The sequence below is a fragment of the Saimiri boliviensis genome, chromosome 5 (genome assembly GCF_048565385.1).
Source record: "Saimiri boliviensis isolate mSaiBol1 chromosome 5, mSaiBol1.pri, whole genome shotgun sequence".
Classification (NCBI taxonomy): domain Eukaryota; kingdom Metazoa; phylum Chordata; class Mammalia; order Primates; family Cebidae; genus Saimiri; species Saimiri boliviensis.
The window spans coordinates 120,950,209-120,969,298 of NC_133453.1; the positions used below are offsets into that span (position 1 = coordinate 120,950,209).

The 19,090-nt window shown below is 35.6% G+C and overlaps 1 protein-coding gene and 1 long non-coding RNA gene across 5 annotated transcripts in view; one reads left to right on the forward strand and one right to left on the reverse strand.

Moving 5' to 3' along the window:
• DPP10 (dipeptidyl peptidase like 10) overlaps window positions 1-19,090 on the reverse strand; it is a 1,392,171-nt gene that overhangs the window by 1,040,914 nt on the left and 332,167 nt on the right. The window lies entirely within an intron of this gene.
• LOC120368104 (uncharacterized) overlaps window positions 1-19,090 on the forward strand; it is a 33,094-nt gene that overhangs the window by 6,531 nt on the left and 7,473 nt on the right. For 3 of the 4 annotated variants that reach the window (XR_012517802.1, XR_005582321.2, XR_005582320.2), the window contains one exon: window positions 2,254-2,372. This is a non-coding gene — a long non-coding RNA (uncharacterized LOC120368104). Of the gene's footprint in view, window positions 1-2,253; window positions 2,373-3,903; window positions 4,242-19,090 lie in introns of those variants that run through there. The other variant, XR_012517803.1, reaches the window with a different exon arrangement.

Consider the following 19,090-nt stretch of genomic DNA (forward strand, 5'->3'; position numbering starts at 1 on the left):
AAATCACATTTATATGAAAGTGCAGGTCTCAGCTATGAGCCATGACACTTGAGTTTTAATAAACCAAATGTTTTGCATACATAATATGCTTTAGTGACCTGCATTTTGAAATAATCTTCTTGATTAAGAGATTAAGACTCAACCTACTGTTTACAAGTGTCACCCCTTAATGTTGCTTAAAGATGATAATGATTAGGGTAATGAACGATGATGATGCTAATATCTATAATAACTTACTTAATTTATAGTCCTTATTAGTAATATATTTAATTTATTTAATTGTCTCACTCTTTCTCAGACATATTTAAGTGATTGCTATTATTCCCATTTTAAAGGTATTGAAACTAAAAATCCATAATAATGTTAGCTAGCTAATCAAAAACAGGAAAATTCAAATTCAGATCTTCAGATTATTGACCTTGTGGTCCATACTTTACCAATACCATACAATTATTTAAGCAGAACCTGTCATAAAATTATGGATGTGAGTCAAACTTCAGTGAGGTCTTTGAGTACGTAACTTCATAGAATTTACTGTAAAAATTGGTTCTGCAGCTTAAAAGATTTCTGTTTAATGATGTCATTACCATATAGCCAGGACATGATACTGCATTTAAGAGACGTAAAGTAGTCACTTAAATATTTACTGCTTTGGGCTTCATATCTATTACTAATAGAAGCTTTGAGATGAGGATTTAAATACTACCTTATATTTACTTGGCAAGCTCAGTCACAAAGCATTTCCACACAAGACATTCAGCAATTCTGAAATGGCTACTTCTTCCCAGACATTTGCATTTGGTCAAACTTCTTTCTTTCCGTGCTGTTTATGGCTGTAATTAGTGGCATAATATGAAGCATTGAAATGGGAAAGTTGCCAACTTTTCGAAACTTTTTCTAGAAGAAATATATTTTAGTAGGAATAATATATCCAAAAGTAATACTCAAAAAAGGGCCCTGAAAACTCTCTTCAGAAATGTCTGTGGGTGAGTATTTCTAAGGATTATGATTTGTAAGATGCAAAATTGATGGGCGGTTCAAAAAAGTTGGACCACGAATAGAGGAAGCCATTTCCGGCACAAGACTGTGTTGCCTAGGGTGCAGAATCATGAGGTACAAATGTGACATTTTGGTCTTCCTGTACTCTTTTCTTATTCTAAAAAGAGTTTCAAAAAACAAATGAGAATATGGTTATAAAAAACAATAAAATTTACCCATCTCAGAAAGTGTGTTTCCTTTACCTCTGAATAAAAATCTTAATATATGTGAAGCCTGTATTAACTGCTTTTAGTCCAATAACTGCAGCTGTACATATTATATAGTTATATGGTTTATAAAACATTTTCATATATAGCTTTTTAGTTTTGAAAAATTATGTTTGGCAGTAATTATGATACCTTCTTTTTTTAAAATTATGAGAACACAGATCCTTAGAAAGTTTTCATCTTCTCTGATAATTTTGATTTCCTTTTCAAAACTCACACTGCTCAGAGAAGTGTCCTGCTCACCCCTTTTTCCAATACTCATCATTCTTATAATCTGCACTAACTTTATTTAATTTAAATCACTGCAACTTGAATATGTGACTTTGAATATTACTCTAATTTATCTGACAAACTTTTCTGATCATTTTTTAAAATGTGGTATTTGTCAACTCTCACCATAGATGCCTTCAAGCTGCCAAAGATTTAACAAATGGCTCAAACATTTTTGTACATTTACCAATATTTCTCTTAAACCTATAAAAGCCAAATCCATCACACCACTGGCGGTGTTCACTCAGATCTAGTGGTAGCTCCTAAGGAGCTTATGGCCTGGTAAGGGAGATTGTATTTATTATAAAAAAGCTAGGAGTCTATTTTCCTTGACAAGGTCTTGGAAGCTCTGGAAACTTAAGTATGAATGTGACTGTTTTTCCCTTCTACGTAAGCAGCAAAGGTCATTCAAGCAGAGGAGATGGTGTGTTCAAAGGCATAGATGCGTGGAATGCCATGGCATCATTCTGTATCCAAGGTGTACCGGAAATGGCTGTCAGAATAGAGTTCAGTAGGCCTCAGATCATGGAGTATTGTTTGTGCTCTAACTGTTGTCCAATTGTTCATTCAAATGGATCAACTCCATGACAACTAAGATGCAGCTGCATCTAATTTTATCTCTAACACTTCATCTCTTTATCTATAGCTCTATCTAATATCAGTGTATTTTCCCATCATGTCTTCAACACTCATTTTGTTTTTCACCTTCTCTGGGAAGACATTCTTGACTGCTTCCATGCTGACTCTGTTCTCTCCTGCCACGTGCATTCAAGCACAGTGAACCTCCTTTTCTTCTGATTCCTTCCCATGTGCTTCTATGAAAGTATTACCAACACTGTAAGTATATTTATTTAGATATCTCTCTCTGCCACCTAAAGTGATAGTTCCTTGAGATGTCGGAGTGTCTTTTATTGTGTGTTTTGCCAGAGCCTTTAACAGTACATGATTCATTGGAGATCCTCAAGATACACATATGCATAGTGTTGAATTAATAAGACACTTCTTGACTGTAATTCAAAACAATGAACAAAGAGTGGTGAGATTCTAATTGTCGGGAATGTGAGTGTTTTCTGACTCACCTTTCTGACTCCTGTCATGTACTTAGAAGTAATGAGTACTAAGTGTTCATACTAACATTGCTTAGAGAATGAAAATTTTTTAGGCTTCCTCAGACTGCTAGAACATTCTCTGCAGGTGAACTCTACCTAGTTTAAGCTCAGGTTACGCAAGATTGTGAGGAAGTTGATAATAATAAAGGATTTTCAGGATGCCCAGAAGTGGCACAAAAATGATGACCCTTGAGTTGCTGTGCATGGCTTTAGTATATTTCTGAACTTGTCAGCAATGTAAGGTTACCCCCACCAGCTACAGTAAACAGAAACTCCTTTTTAAAATCAATGAAATTCAGAACTAAAAAGGGCTTTTAGACATCTACATTGGAAGATACCAACTTGAGCAGTATATTGACTTGGACTCTAAAGGTAGATTCTCCTGGGATATTGCACTTACTACTCAATCTTTCTTTGGACACTTCATGACCTTTAGTTATCAGCTTGCATAAAGCCGAGATAACAGTAGTGACTAAATTATTATTCTTAGAACTAATCAAGATTTTGCAGATACAATGCCTACCTTCCAGTTGCACCTCTACCTATGCTCTTATTGTTATCATACAGAGTCAAGGGTGGGGACTAGAACCCAGATTGGCTGAGGTCACATTCCATTTCTGCCACTTACTGGTTGCATTATCTTAGATAAGTCACTCGATCTGTCTGGATTTCAATTTTCTCATCGCTAAACAGTGAAGAATAATAACTAACACAAAGAATTGCTTGAGAAAATTAAATTATATGGTGTGAAGAATTTAAACAGGGTCTATTCTATAATTAGTAAAGAGATAAATTTGAAAGGCTAGCATTAGGTCAAAGAAGTAACTGAATTTCATGCTTCACTTAACCTCTATAAGGCTCCGACAGTGTTTTTCTAATTCTTGTGGAGCTTTAGCCAACTAATGTTATTCCACCATTGCTACTGCTCATTCATTACCAATCCATTAATGATCATCCCAATGTAACTACAGAGTATATGTATCATTATTTATAATCATGATGAATATGGCAATCTCTGTTTTGCAGTCAACTTCTGAACAGTGATATGCTCACAACTTTGAAACTATATTAAATATTTTATAAAAGTTTGTTACATGTTCTTCTGACTTTATTTTAGATAGTGTTGAGGTATAAATCTGTTTTCCTTAAAATAAAATTATTTGACTGTAACAGACTCTCGCCAAATCTCCTATCTCATTATTCTATTTCATTCTCCAATAAGCAAGCTGACTTAAGATTACTCCTTTCTTTTGTCATAGGTCCAAGTATGCTGTTTTGCAACCAACATGATAACAAAAACCAAGCCCCAAAGGCCCTACTTACTGCTGTACATAGGTCGGTTATGGAATGTAGTGCATGAAGAGCATTTGCCTGCCTACAAATTGTTCAGACTCACATTAGCATGTCAATTTTACCATACATCTCTCTCAATCACTATAAAGTATGAGCTTCTTGAGGACAGAAATTCTATTTATTCATCCCTGCATCCTCATTTCCTGGCACAGAATATCACCCACAGTGCATATATTGAATGAATACATACAAACATGTGATCACTCGTAATCATTGGGTTACTAGTGCTCACTTTCTATTCTAAATCTATTATATATTTATAATATATATTATATATATTATATATACTATTATATTATATATTCTATTCAATATCTAAATAGATATCAAATTTTTATTTTAAAGTATATACTTCAAATTTAAAAATATATTTTTATATTTGATAAAATTTAAAATTTATACTCTAAAAGCTATAAATATATACTTCTTGATATATCTATTTGGTATATCAAAAGTATACATAAATTTTTTGTTCACTGGTAGATAACTATACAAAATCGAGATCGTATCTATATGAATCACTCTACAATTAATTATACATGGATTTTAGTATATTGTAGATTTGGGCTTTTTGTGGTTACTTTCAAGGGACCTTAGTAAATTTGGATTTTTAAAATCACATCATCAGGAGTAATCACTGCCTTCTTTACAGAAATGCAACGGCCTTAGAAATGTGTTAAAAATGGAAAATGCTTGCTTTGCTTTTATATAATACCTTTCATTATAAAGGACATTATTTTAAATACCTGTTATGCTTGGCTCCTTTGGGAGAAGTTGTGAGGTGGACTTGTTTATTGATTCTGCATTGTGTGGGAAACCCATTACATAACATTCATTTAAAAAGTCAGGTTTGTTGAGTTATAATTTATATAAAGTAAAAATCCAAGACGAGTTTGACAATGTAAATCATTGTATAACTACAATAACAAGTAAGACAGACAAAAAGTATATCACTCCCCAAATTTCCCTTGTGCCCCTTTTTAATCGGTCTCCTGTTCCTACTACCAGTCACTGGCAAATATGGATCTAATTTATTCCTAAGGTTTTGGTGTTTCAGGAATGTCATATAAAAGAAATAACACAACATATAGTCACTTGTCTGGCTTCTTCCACCAGATGTTCTAATGTGATCATTACTAGGCCTTATGAAGTAGATTTAAGTGACCTAACTTCTCTAAGCCAGGTTTTAATCCCCCAAATTTCATAAACTACAAGAGGCTAAAGAAGAGGATACTTTGGGGAAGATGTTGCTCTAATCTCATTACTTAAGTATCTGCTTGAACCCAGCAAATGCTGGCATGCTGGAACATAAATGGAAGTTCATTGAGTCAGCTCCGTTTGGTTTCAGAATCTTGGCATCTAGCTCAACATGCCCTTAAAAAAATTATTAAGGTAAGCAATTAATGGTTAGCCACCATGAAATGGTCCTAAGGCTCTAGTTGACCCTGCGTCTTAATCTGAGATTGAGTCAACACATTTATGCTTGCTTTAGCTGGAAAAAAAAAAAAAAAAAAAAAAAAAAAAAAAAAAAAAAAAAGGTATGAGGTGGAAGTCTTAAGAAAAACACATGAGACATGGAAAATTAATCCTCAAAGTACAATAGTTATGAAGAAACTTCCTATACTGTAAATGAGGATGACACAATTATTTACCAGCCTAGGTATGTGCATCCTTCTCTGTCTGATAAGGGCCTAAGTCAAATATGTTCTGTTTTTATTTCTGAAGAAAATAAAATAAGGTGGCTGGGCATGGTGGCTCATGCCTACAATCCCAGCATTTTGGTAGACTGAGGTGGGCAAATCACTTGAGGTCAGGAGTTTGAAACCAGCCTGGCCAACATGGTGAGACCCCGTCTCTACTAAAAATGCAAAAAAAAAAAAAAATTAATTGGGCATGTTGACACATGCCTGTAGTACCAGCTACTCAGGGGGCTGAGGCAGGAGAATCACTTGAACTCAGGAGGCAGAGGTTGCAATGAACGAGATTGTGCCCAGCATGGGCAACAGAGTGAGACTCTGTCACCAATAATAATAATAATAAATTAAATAAAGACACATATTTGGAACTTTATACTATGAAAAAATAATTTTATGTATCTCAGCTCCAAAAGATGATTTTATATCTCAGCAAAGAGTATTGGAGTAATCCTATTATAACAAAATAACTGGGGGGGAAAAGGGGCATGTCTGGAGAAATTATTTAGACTCTAGAACAAAGACTTTCTTCAATAGTTAGTTTTACTTGATAGCTCTTATTGACTATACTATACTGGCCTGAGAGTAAAGGGTGTTTCAAGATGTAATCTGCTTCCTTGGAAATCAAAAGTATTTTTACTTGTGATTTTACTATTTGCTTTTACACACATTACTATATGCCCTGGCCATGGGACTGTTATACTTTCTAAGAGCTGGAAACTTTTAATATTTTATTAGCCTTAAATCAGATTGAGATTATGTGTGACTATGGAAACATGCTACTCTTGGAAGTGTTAAGAATTGAAAATCACACGCTCCCCTTTCCACTTTAACACAGAAGTTTCAGTGGTGTTAAACAAGTGAGTTTACTCCTTGCTAAGATGCAGTCTCCTTTTCTCAATTCACATATGGATGCTATCATTAAAAATTGAAAGAGATCCCTTCAAAAATAATTATTTTTTCTTGGTATCCAAACAATTGCCTTCACAAAATTGTTTGTGTTCTTTGAAAATGCAACCACACACTAACTCCTCTTAGTCAACTTGCTTCCTCTTACAAGGATGGACTCTCTCAGGTAACAGGCGATGCTGGCGGCCGGGCAGGGTGGCTCATGCCTGTAATCCCAGCACTTTGGGAGGCCGAGTTGGGCAGATCACCAGGTCAGGAGATCAAGACCATCCTGGCTAACATGGTGAAACCCTGTCTCTAAAAAAAAAGGAAACAAAAGAACAAAAAACAAAACAAAACAAACAGGTGATGCTGTTTGCTGAATCAGGAAGCAGATGATGAATCTGATAGATAAAACAACGAGGGATGTTCAGGTGGCTTTGCTGTGAGAGCAGTCCCGGTGAGGAAGGACATATTTCTGAGGTGTGACTGTTGTCTCTTGAGCACTGGTATGATATGATCACACTGAACAGTCCTGCAGTTGAGCTAATGGCTAATGTCCCATGCAACCCAAATCTCAACTGAGACTAATTCAGAATGTAGCAAGTTGTCAGCTGCTTCTTGGTTAACACATAAAATGCTTAGAGCCAAATCTCTGGCAAAAGTTCAAGAGTTCAATTTTCCTCAGTTATTGATGCTCACATGACTTTGCTTAACATATTCTAAATTAATTAGCTCTGAAGAATGACACTGGCCATAACCACAGCATAGTGGGTGTTTAGACTTTTATATCCATTAAACATAAAATTCAAATCCAAAGTGTTTTAGTATATCTGACAATAAAACATTTTCCACCACTCCAGTTATACTTTCCCTTTGATTTTATAACCACATATTTCTTGCTGAAAGATATCACGGAGATGTGGCCAAGACAAAACACTTGTTTCAAATTTTTTGAGTATGTGAGAAGTTCCTGGAAATCCTGATTATTCTTGGTGGAGAAGTGACCTACAGACGAAAGAACAATAGCAAAAATTCTACAGCAGGACTCAAGCTATAAAGGAAATTCAGAGCTTAACAATGGCATTGCTATTCAAGGCCAAATTATGCTTGATATATAAGATTTTTTTCCATTTTGTAGTCCACGTGCTCCCTCCACCCTACTTACATAAACTTGCAAATATCATGTCCTCCTTTAGTGTTTAGTTGCTATTAAATATAAATTAATCTCCCAAAAGTGAGATTACTAAATTAAGGATAAAGCATATTTTTGGTTTTACCGTACGGTGCTATTTTTATTTTGCAAAAGTTGGGCTCAGTTTACTCTCTTAGCAACATTGTGTGAATATCCCCATTTCTCATGTTTTCATGTAGTTGAAGTATTACTACTAGCATGTATATGGACTTCTATAGTAATATAAAAAATAATGTCATTCCTCAGAATAAATTAACAGTACCACAGTATTGTTGTTACTGTTTTTTCCTTCAATCATATAAATCCTTCCTTTTCCCTATTACTAGGAGCCTTCTAGAGGTATGAGGTCCCCTTAGCTAGCACTGAACCATGGAATCAGAATCCTGATTCCTCCTCCTGGCCCACTCTTCCCCAGAGAGGGAGGAATGCTTCTCATACAACTGCTGACTTCAGGGGAAGAAACCTTGCATTGGTATTTTGGCATTATATTTTTTCTGTTTGTCTTTTAGAATCAGCTTCCTAACAACAGCAACAAAATGGTGTCTTTTAAAGCCATCCTGCTGTGCACATGGGATTAGGTTTTGCTCATGTTGGGGAGAACTGGTTTTCTAGCATTGCCTGAGATTAGTTAGTCATTTTGGCCTGTGTCTGGGGTGGAGTGAGCAAATACCTTTGGTCAAAGAGCTGAAACCCAATTTTCCAATGAGTTCAGGAAAATGACACCGACATTCTAATCTTCATCTGTCTCCCTTTTCCAATCCCTTTGAGTATAAATTTGTAAGATAAAAAGAAGTTTGTATGTCTTCTTAACTCCGTGTGTGTGTGTGTGTGTGTGTGTGTGTCTGTGTGCATGCATGCATGCTTGTGTGTATGTATATATTCGCATATGAGGAATGTATGTTCTTTGACACAGGTTTTACATTTCTATTTGTAATAATCCAAATGAGTCATACTCCTGTAATGAGAGTACATCTGACCTACTGAAAATTATGAAACATGTAATTTGACTTAGGTTCTGTTTAGAGGACCCTACTAGGTACAATCCTTTGACTGCAAAAGCATCAAAAGGAAGTTCAGCAACTTCTGACCACCTTGTTTCCTCATGCATGCCACCTTCCTCACACATGCCACCTTCCTCACATATGCCACCTTCCTCATGCATGCCACCTTCCTCATGCATGCCACCTTCCTCATGCATACCACCTTCCTCATGCATGCCACCTTCCTCATGTATGCCACCTTCCTCATGCATACCACCTTCCTCATGCATGCCACCTTCCTCACACATGCCACCTTCCTCACATATGCCACCTTCCTCATGCATGCCACCTTCCTCATGCATGCTACCTTTCATTTTTAACCTTAAAACAACCCTTTGAAGTGAGCCTCACTGATACTAGCTTCCCTGTATCAAAGATAGATGATTTGAGGTTTTTCTTTTTTAAATATCACATCACCAAGCTTGCTGAGACTTCTGGCTCTGGGAGAAGAGTGGGAGAGCATTTGCAGATTTTCTGGTATAAATACTCCCCCTGTAGTTGATGACAAGTTGTCAACAGTTAACCACCCGCTCAGAGAATTCTTACATAGATAACAAGCAACACACACTGCAAAATAGCCACTAATCCAACTCAAGTGTTCTGATTTGGGTTCTTGGATTTTATCTGCCACACCACTGGGCCTCTTCAGGTGATCCATTCATTTAATCTGCTCTAAACCTTCCAACTGTATTTCTTAATTCCATCCTCTAGACTTATGCTGTCAATTCATTCTCTAAGTGGCAAGCAGAGAGATAACCCTACTATTTAAATCTTAATTTAGACTTCCTCTTGATACATAAAAAATACGTAAGAGGTTCTCCATTGCCCTTAGGAATAAATGCAAACTTTTAAAATGCCTTATAATTCCATCCAAGATTTGAAATGGGATTTCCACTATCATCTCACAGCCCCTGCCCTACAATTAATCTGATTCAGACAAAGTGAACTTTATCTGAATATCAAAATATGAAACATTCAGTATTTTATCAAATACTGAATGTATCAAATATTGAATGTATTGAATGTATCAAATATTGAATGGACCTTGCTCATTTTGGAGTTCTTTAAGACAGATCCCAGGAACACTTGCATTATCCTATGTTCTGTAATTTGACCCTCTCCTTCTGCTAAGCGGCCCTGTGGTAGGCAGAATAATAGCTTCCAAAGATGTCCACATCCTGTGGACATTTTTTTTCCGTTATTTATGCAATTATACGTAAATCCCAACAAAAGTTTTTTTTCCGTTATTTATGCATTAAAAAGAAATTTCTTTGTGAAATTATAGCAGAAATCACATTTGTAACCAAAGCACATTTGCCAATGCTAACTTGCTATTGTAATAATAAATGGATAAGGCTGCATTTGCTTCATGGGATGTGACCTCACAGTAAACATCTCTGCCTTTGCCTGTGTGTGTTCTGGGGGAAGCGGGGACGTGGAACAATGTTGTTTGGACATTACTTGGGTGAGTGCCCATCAAAACATCAGTGAACTTATAACTATTGTTTTGTTTTGGATTTAAGGAGATATTTTAGATCAATAACAGCTAATAGGAATATGTGAGTAAATTCAGAATTAAAACAATTTCTCCTTGTTCCATCTGTCACCATATTTTCTCAAATTGATCTCTTTGCTATATGTCCATTTCTATTCATGTAACTTCTTTTTCATTAAACATGGATCAAAACAAAAAAAAAAAATGGTCCAGATTGTCCACCTGGAAAATGTGACACCGCAAAAGGGACTTTGTAGATGTGATTAATGGTATGAACCTTGAGATGAAGAGAGTATCCTGACTTATCCAGGAGGATCCAATCTAATAACATGAGCCCTTAAAATTAGAGAAACTTTCCTAGGACTGTCAGAGAAATGTGCATTAAAAAGGTCTCAAACCACTGGCTGTCCTGGTGGAAGAAGGCGGTCAGGGGCCAACTAATGCCACAGCCTTTAGAAGGTAGGAATGGATCTCACTTTACATCCAATGGGGCATGAGGACTGCAATTACAGTGAACCGAATTCTGCTAATAACCCTAATGAACAGGAAATACATCCTCCCATAGAGCTTTAAGAAAAAAAAAATGCCCTGCTGACAGCTTGACTTTAGCCCAGTTAGACTCATACCTACCGGGCTTCTGCCCTCAATATGCGTGTGTTGTTTAAGCTGCCAATTTTGTGGCGATTTGTTACGGGAGCAATAGAAAACTAATACAAGCACATCAATACAGATGCCAATAACTGGCTCTGGATAGTCCTCTGCATTCTTCTCATCTTACTCAAATTCAACCCATTCTTCAGGCCTCAAACCCAAAGGCATCTCTTCTAAGAAGTTATCCCTGTTCTCTTTATCCCACAGTGGTATCACTGCTTTCTCAATGTGTCATGCCTGTCACTCATTTCAGCAATGTATTTATTTAATTGCTTATTAGAATATGCCTTCCCAAGATAGTTTATACAATCCAGGGAAGATTATGTGATAAATTAAAACTTTGTTTTGTACTTTTTCAGTGTTTTGCATTTCCTGTTTTATTATAATTGAATAAATCAAATGTTTGCTTTTTATTTCTATTATTTTAGTGGGTGTTATGGACTGAATGCTTGTGTTCCACCCAAATTCATGTGTTAAAGGCCTAACCTCCAACAGGATGGTATCTGGAGATGGGGACCTTGGGAAGTAATTAAGGTTAGATGAAGTCATGAGGGTAGTAGGGCCTTGGTCCCTTGGGATTAGTGTTTTTATAAAAAGAGATACCAGAGATCTTGTTCTCTCTCCATACATGCACACAGTGATCATGTGAACACACAGGGAGAAGGCAACTGTCTGCAAGACAAGAAGAGAGTCCTTAGTGGAAACCCACTATGCTGGTGCCCTAATTTCAGACTTCCAGCCTCTAGAATTGTGGGAAAATAAATTTCTGTTGTTTAAGCCACCCAGACTGTGGTATTTTGTTGTGGCAGTATGAGAATACTGAGATGGGGATAATCCTAAGGATTTAGCATGCAAACTTATTAATGTCTAAAGTCAGTCAATATGTTAACTTTTGACTTCAGAGATGTAAAAAATCCAACTTCAAATCCAAATGATTTCAACACTTTAAAACACTATAACACTGATCCACTCCTCTGACTTGCATGAAATATTATCCAGCATATATTTATTTCTCAACCTCACCCAGAGATTATTATTGTTGTTGTTTTGATCATTTATTCTTAAGGATAATGCCTATTATATTTATTTACATACTTGCCAATTTATTTACTTGCCATTCTCATTTAACTATCAAACCTCTTGGGAATCATTTTTCTCCTTTTGGAATATATCCTTTAAAAATTCCTTTGGTGCAAATCTTTTGTGATACAATCTCTCAGTTTTTGTCTACCAGAAAATGTCTTTATAGAAATCTAATTTTGCTTGATATATAATTCTGGATTTTCTTTTTCCTCTGAGAATTTTTTTTTCTTTTTTTGAGACAGAGTCTTCTCTGTCACTCAGGCTGAAGTGCAGTGGCACAATCTTGACTCACAGCAACCTCTGCCTCCTAGGTTCAAGTTACTATTGTGCCTCAGCCTTCCAAGTAGCCGGCCACCATGCCTGGCTAATTTTTGTATTTTGAGTATAGATGGGGTTTCAGGTTTTTTCATGTTGGCCAGGCTGGCTTCAAACTCCGCAGGGGATCCTCCCACTTTGGCCTCCCAGAGTGTTGGGATTACAGGCATGAACCACCACACCCACCCTCTCTGAGAATTTTGATAATATTCCACTAGTAGTCTTACCAGTTTACTAGAAAAGCCTGCTCACAAGCTAAATGAATGGTTCTCAACCACTGGAATCACATGATGAGTATTAAAAGAATATCTAGGCCTACTCCCAAAAACCATGATTTAATAGTCAAAAGCACCTCATGAAAATTATGATGTGCAGCCATCTTTAAGAATCATTGGTCTAAATAATTTTGCTTTTTAGGTGATCTCTCTTTTCTCTGAACACTTTTAATATTTTCCCTTTCTTTCTTTCCTTTGGTGTTCTACACTTTTTCTACAACATGTCTACACCATGGGCATCCTTTTAATACTCCTATCAGTGGGTTCATATCATTCATCATTTTTTGGAACTTACTATAAACTACTATTTTAAAAAATTTAGCCTCTCCTCCACTCACCAATTAGGTCCATGTCAGACCTTTTTATTCTATCATTTGTGTCTCTTAACACCACTTTCATATTATATATCTTCCTCATTTTTGACTATTTCCTTTAAATCTATCTTTCAGTTCAAAACTTTTTTTTTTTTTTTTTGGCTGTCTTTATCCTACCTGAGCATAGGCTAACTCTGGTCTTGATATTTCCCAAAGAGGTATGTTGTTGCTGTTATTGTTGTTAATTTTGGCTTAAAATTTTTTTTCTAGTTTTGATATATGTTTAGATCCATGGGAAGTTACAATAAAAGTAATTAGAGTCCCATGAACTTTTCACCAGTTTCACTCAACAGTGACATCTTATATAACTGTAACATGATATCAAATCCAGAAAAGTGACATTTGCTTACTGTTAAATAGATAACTGACACTTTTCACTTTTCACCACTTTTACATGAGTCCGTTTCTCTCTCTCTCCCTTTCACTCTTGTGTGTGTGTGTATGTGTGTGTGTGTGTATGTCTGCGTGTGTGTGTTTGTAGTGCTGCAGTTTCAACCTGTGTTTACTCATGTTGCTACCACTGCAATCAGGATGCAGAACTGTTTCACTAAAGAAAAGAACTCTACTCATATTCAAATCCTACCCCCATCTCTGCCTCCCTGGAAACTATTAATTTGTTCTCCATATCTATAGGTTTTTATATCATTATTATTTCAAGAATGTTGCATAAATGAAAAGATACAATATGTAACATTTTGAAATTTGACTTTTTCACTAAGCATAAAGCTCTTGAATCCATCCAAGTTATTGCATATAGCAATACTTTGTTCCTTTTCATTGCTGAATAGTATTCCATTGTACAAATGCACTGAAACTTGCTCACCCTTTACTCACTAAAGGATATTTGGGTTATTTCCAGTAAAAATACTGTACATGTTGGCAGGCAGGTTTTGTGTGAACAAAAGTTTTCATTTCTCTAGCATAGGTGTCCAAGAATGTGATTGCTGCGTCAAATAGTAATTGCATATTTAATTTTATAAGAAGACGAGGACCTTTTTCCAGAGTGACTTGTGTCATTTTAAATTCCCAGCAGAAAATGTCTAAGAAATATAACATCTTTTAATTCTTGCAAAACTTCTGGTATTATTATTTTTTTTTTTATTTTAGCTGATGTAATAGGAGTATAGTAACACAGAATTTTTAGTTTCAGTGATGATGGTTTCTGAGAGTTCTATTTAGGTCTTTTCCAAATCTGTTTAATTGTTTAAAATATTTTTTATTCCACACTCATTTTTGTGTTTTAGCTTTTATTTCTTTGATCTTATCATATATACATTTATATTCTATATATAATAATTTTAATTTATTAAGTCCTTGTGTCTAAATATGTTTGTTATTTCTGCAAATACTCATTCATGGCAGTTTACGTATTACATTTATTGCTTTCAGTTTTATTGTGAGCTCACATTTTATTGAATTTAATCTGTATGACCCCTGCAAGGGAAAAAATGAATAAGATTTCCTCCAGTTAGGATTTTTCATTACTTATGCTTGGAGCCAGAGGTTGTTACAGACATGAAACTATCCTAGCCTTTGAAGATCTGAACCAAATGTAAGAGTCTCAGTTTCATTTCCAACATTTTCAGTGAAGTTCCCAAGTTAGTTTCCCAATCTCAGCATTGATGGCAATAAATGCACCACAGTAAACTGGAATTTCCAAATTATTTAATATTATATTTATTATTTTAAGTTTTAGCTAATTATTGTGTCTTTAGGCCATTGGAAAATTTCCTTTCTCTTTTGAAATATTAGAAGAGTAGTAAAATACACTGCATGTTACTTATAATTGATCTAAGATTTTCCAACTGTGGTAGGAGTATCTTTCGAAGCCTGTCCTCAGTGCCCAGAGCATATGCTCTTGGCTCCATCTCTCTCATATTTGTTGTGCTTCTGCCTTAGCAGTGCTTCATTGTCCACACAATGCTCACTTAATGAATGAATGAACAAGAGTGAATACATTAATTAGTAGATAAGTGACTCAAGTTACAACCTCTTTGGGATATATCAGAATCATTTTTAGACAGTCTTTGCTCAGAAAATTTCCCATCTGAAAATGGAGTGAATCTATTTTATGTTTAACATCAAGATTTTGTATGCATTACCCAACTTCACATAATTTTAACTCCACATCAGTGCAATTATTGTATGGTTAAAAATGGATTAAACAAGCTACTTCCAAAAAAATAAGAATCAGAAGAAAAAATGAAAATGTGCCATATTACATATCAGTAACCTTTTGAATATATATAGCGAGTCGGTACTTCCTGATTGAAATGATGACCCCAATATGGACCAATCCTCTGAAACCAGGTTCATTCAAAAGCTAGAATTCTACCACTACATTGTACAGAGAGTATTTGGCATATTACAAAAGCCCAACCCCTCAAGGTCACAGCAAATAGAATTTTTTCCCTGCAACATCCTTATCATACTCAGTATAAATGAAGTTTTTTCCTTCCCTAAAATTGCATTCATAAATTGCAAATTTAAGCAAAAGGATTAAATCGATAGGTATAGGATGGAAACACTTTCCCATTCAATCTAATAGGTGGTTTATTTAACAGCTGTTTTCTTTCTTAATACATCAAAATGTTATGTATATGGGACAACAATGTGTTCTAACTAAAAATAAATATTATAAATGTATCTTCTTTATATATACATATACATATTTTTTTTAATCTTGATGCACTATTAGCCTTCAAGGGAATAAATATAATTAATTAAATAGAAGTTTTCATCATATAGAAATGCCAGTACCTCTAATTTACTGATCTCATACACATTAGCTGGGTGACAAATTTAAGCAATGGTAGAGACTTGAGGAAATTTGATGCTATAAAAAGTCTGAAACAATTCTAATGTCTTTCTAGGCCTACATTTAAAATTTTTTAATTGTATACATAAATCTTAATACCAGTATATTTGAGATCAAAACTGTTTTCTCTCTCTTTTTTCAAAATAACTCAGCAAGAAAGAAACCTGAATGTAATAGAAACATTCTATAAAAAAAAAAAAAAAAAAAAAAAGCAATTTAAGAGGCCAGCAGTTGCAAGGAAATGAAAAACAGTGAGATATGTCAAGTACTGCAGTATAAATAATATAAAAATATGCAGCTTTTCAGATTAAATGAACTATCCTCCCATTTTTTGATGTTCACTGCAATATCATTTAGTAATTCAGCTGAAGGCTTCCGAGTAACTATTTAAGCAATATTTACCAAAAGTAGCTGCATAAAGCAAGCAAGCTTTTGATCCTCATGAAACAGTTTTCAGCATTTGATGTGCTCTTTTCAGTGTCCCAAATTTAAAAATTTCTCTCTGCAAAAGAGCCAGGTCTGTGGAGATAATATAAAGGAGAGAGTACTCTGGAGTCAAACTGCAGCCAGGGTCTAAGATCTTATCAGAGAGGCTGACAATGATGGGATCACTTGAAAGAGTAATCTCTAGAAGACAGAAGATGAATGAAAGAGATTTCAGGACTTCTATATCCAAGCTTGGCTAAAATCTATTAGTCTGTGTAAATAAAACTAGGGACCACGTATGCCAAATTCTCATGGATCTATTGCCCATATTCCCTCCCTCATTCTAATTGCCGCTGGAATATGTGCATTATAATGTTCCAGTTAAACATGGTTCTTTCTTTTAAGGATTCTTTATTAACACTACCAGATTCTTCCTGATTGGAACTTCATATCATATAAAATGGACAATGAAGTCTCCTTATATTGGCTTTAAAAAAAAAATCTTTGTAAAATGCAAAGACTTGTTTTATACATCTAGAAACATAATTTGTACCAGGAGAGAAAAGCAAACTAAGTCAAGATGCAGTAATACACTATTTTTTTAAAAAATTAACTAATTTTGAATTTATTTTTGTCAGAAATGCACACCTTGATGTACAAATTTTGAACTGGCCATTCTGCCAACCGGTATTAGCACCCACTGAAGGCCATAGAAAGAAAAAAGAAAAAGAGTGAGACCTGACTATAAATAATGTCAGTGGTTTTCTTCTTCATTCTCAGGATGAAATCCAAGTCCCTTAGTGTGACACAAAAGGCCTTTCATGATTTTGCCTCTTTTCAAGCTCCAGAGTCATTTCACAATCTGTCTTCACATGTTTTCAGCATTCCAGCAAAACTGGCCTGTGGTATCACCCGAAGCACCAGCCCTTTCATGGCTTGATGCCCTTGAGCACACCACATCCTCCGAGAATCTATTTGCTGATTTTGTTTTAACCTGGAAAATTTCTACTCACCTAGAAATTCTCATCTCAGGACTCAGCACTTCAAATACCCCACATCTGAGTGAAATGCTTTTCCTTCAATCTCCCAGTGACATATATATACACATATATGTTTTATAACCTTACCGGACCATATTTTATTGACTATTTTACTCATCTGTTTCCTTCCCTACATTTTAAAAAAAGTTTGTGTCTCTCATCTCAGCATTCCCAGTACACGTTAGATTATCACTCACATCATAGATGCTCAGTAAAGGAATATATTTCACAGTTTTTCACTATTTTGTCCAGGTCAGAAACAACTTCTTGTGCCTGGTACCGTTTTATTCAGGAAGTGGTTAAGGCTCCACTTAGAATGTTATGTTACAGATATTTTCTGATGCTGCCTCATAGCATTTAATTGTTCGATTTGTCTGTCTGGTTATTGGCAGCCTGCTGGGTGTTAGGAGGGAAACTCATAGCTATTTTAAGAGCTACTTATTGAGTCAGTCTTGAAAGTTTTGTTTATCATTTTCTGTGTTCTGCTTCCTTTTATATTCCATGGGACTACTCAAAAGCATTTAAAGCCATCTTCGAATTTATTTTTTCAATGTATATTTCCAGCTGAGTTCTTTTTTATTACTTAGTAGTTCCTCTTGCAGAATTCTCAGACTGGCTTTTAGGAGAGTTCATATCACATTATTTCAGCTTCTTAGTTGTTTATAGCATTATACAAGGAATGCAACAGGAGGGAGAAGAAAGTCAGGCTGTCTTTTAGAGGTGAGATAGGACTGCATAGCAATTAGAGTAAGCAGAAGAAAAGATGTAGAAGAGGCATAGACATCTAAGTGGATTCTTGATCTAATGCTTAAGGCTTCCTCCAGAGCTGCTGTCGAAGAGGAGAAAATCTCTGTTATGAATTTATCCTTAAGAATATGCCAAGCCATGTAAATTAAAGCTAAGAAGGTGGTAGATACAGGAAAAGCAAATAAAAGCAGTGACTCAGAGACATAGCATCTGCTTCATTAATTTTTTCTGGCTGTGCTTAGGAAGGGGGAGAATGAACCTTCACATGAGACAGGGAAAGTAGCAGCTAGCAGTGTTATTTCAGAGACCCCCTAACTGGTTTGGCTGCCTGGCTTTCTGTCTCTGTGGTGCTGCATTCCCCATTAAAATGTAAGAGAGGAAAACAACTTACATTAGGTAAAATGAAAAATCAATGGGTTTCTTTATCAGGAGTCTTCTCAGAGCCCTTACTTGGCGTTTCGATCCTGGGAGGAGGATTGTCAAATGGTAAAGTGGTCCCTTAGCAGTAGTATGGTGGGAAGTGTCTGCAGTGGTTTTCACACTTCCACAGATTTGGCTGGTAAGGAGCCAGTGCGCTCAAAAGGATTTAGACAGTTTGTTATTTTCATCATAGGAGGCATCCTGAGCTCCCTGCTTCCACTGGTTCCTTCCTGCTTCTCAAGTCCTCTGGCAGTGATGTGCAGAGGACCCAAAGGATGCTGTGCACAAAGGGGTCTGGGTTACATCTAAGAACACTGAGCTTAGGAAATTCCCAATCTTATTACAGCACTGCTAGCAGACCCATCTATCTTCCCCTATAGAGAGAGATATTATATATAGCACCCAGGAATATAAGCGAAACTCTTTAAGGAGGGGAGAAAAGTGACTTTACCATCCTGGAATGCCTCCTTATACGGTATTAAATTGACTATAAATGCTTGTGATCACAAGACTCAGACTTTATAGAAACATGTGAGATCCAGGGAGGATTATTTCCCAACAGGGATATAATATATAGTATTTCCCGGACTTACTTAAATTACTAAAAGTACCCCATCTTTTTTTTTTTCATT